Source organism: Rhinopithecus roxellana, chromosome 10 (assembly GCF_007565055.1).
Source record: "Rhinopithecus roxellana isolate Shanxi Qingling chromosome 10, ASM756505v1, whole genome shotgun sequence".
Taxonomy (NCBI): Eukaryota; Metazoa; Chordata; class Mammalia; order Primates; family Cercopithecidae; genus Rhinopithecus; species Rhinopithecus roxellana.
In genome coordinates, this window is record NC_044558.1 from 138052161 (window position 1) to 138053845 (window position 1685).

At 44.4% G+C, this 1685-nt stretch overlaps 1 pseudogene; it reads right to left on the minus strand.

Annotated features, from left to right (window-relative positions):
• Positions 1 to 627: 627 nt before the first annotated feature.
• On the minus strand, positions 628 to 1166 carry LOC104658571 (annotated as a pseudogene).
• Positions 1167 to 1685: the final 519 nt, after the last annotated feature.

Consider the following 1685-nt stretch of genomic DNA (forward strand, 5'->3'; position numbering starts at 1 on the left):
TACAGGTTGGATACAGGTCTCATGGATACAGTTACAAAACACTGTAATGAAAAATTAACAGCCTCAAGTAGATAATACTGTACAACCCTTGCTCAACAAATGACATTTTAAACACAGGGAGAAAAAGCCTGAATGATGTCAATTAGTGCTGTTCTTTTAGTTATATTGAATATGATTAAAGAAGAAGTTTTCAAATTCTTAGTAGTGGTATTAAAATTAAGTTACTTTCTAAACTATATTAAAAACAGCACTGTCTTCAAAGAACTTAAGTTGTTAAAAAAAACTTTGACTTCCCAGCTGGCAATATGACCAAAATACATAAGAATGCAAATCACAAGTGACGGCACGGAGATGCCACTGAACATTTCACATTTCGTATGGATCTAGGACGGTGTTCATTGGTACATACGTGTCATAAACTGGACTTTCTTGGCTCAATGACACGTGTAGAAAATCATGATTCTTATAAGAATCTCTCATAAAGTCCAAGAACAAACATATTCGACCAAAAAATCTAAACTGTGCACTTTTGTTTCTTAAAAAAAAAAAAACAGTGTAAACCAGGTTTTCAACCTAATAAGAGAAAATCCATTTTTAAAAGTCTCATAGCTGTATCCATCTTCCTGTTCAGCTGAACGGATGCAGCACAATAGCCACAATTTTTTTACAGACTAAAATCCAACAGATAATTCCAACACCACCTGCTATTCTAGTAGGAAAGGCTACCAGGTGATCTAGAGGGGTTATCCATTTTCTCCGGACAACAGCCACGGGGACAGAATAATACTCCCAAATGAGTGAGATCATCAGGGCAACCTGCAATACATAGAAAGCGACACTTGTCATCCATTTTATCTTGGCTAATTGAGTTGTCTGAGCTTTCACGTGGGTTTTGAGCTTATCCGTCATCTTGTTGATCTTTCTTCCTAGCATGGCATAGCTGGCAAACTCCTCCATCATGTTGACCATGGAAAGTTTCTACCTGGACCTTGGAGAGATCCTGCGTGGATCTCCGCTCTCATCTGTGACTCCTGCTCTGCGGCTGCCTGCAGCACCCTGGACATCAATGATGGGAAGGACAGGAGGAGGATCCTAAGAACATTGCACCCAAACAGGAAGCTGAGCACCAGCAACCACGCCCAGTGGTTGGCCACCACTGAGCTCATCCTGGGATGCTCCTGACTGCGCTGGGTCCACTAAAGTGGTTTAATGCTCTACTTTTGTGTTTGTTGGACTCCTGCTGAGAGGTGGCGCTTTCCAGAGAGCATCAGCTGTGGTAGTATGGAGAGGAACTGGCAGTGGGCAGGGTCCTAGAACTTCCAAGAGTATATGCCATTTGTCTTCAGCTACCAAGGTGGATAGGGAAGGCCCATCAGGTAAGGTCAGGGCAGGGCGTGTCTGAGCTCAGACTTTCCTTGGATGGGTCTTGCTGGGTCTGCTGTGGGGGATGGGGGCTGAGGTTTCCAGGTCAATGGAATTGTGTACCTAGGAGGATTATGGCTGTCTCTGCTTAGTCATGCGGGTTGTCAAGGAAGTGGAGAAAAGCCAGCAGTCACAGGTCTCACCCAGCTCCCACTCAAACCAAAGGGCCAGTCTCACTCCCACTGTGACCCTTCTAATAGCCCCGAGTCTGTTTCCAGGCAGTGGGCAGCAGGGCTTGAGAACTTGCCCCAGGCTACCCACTT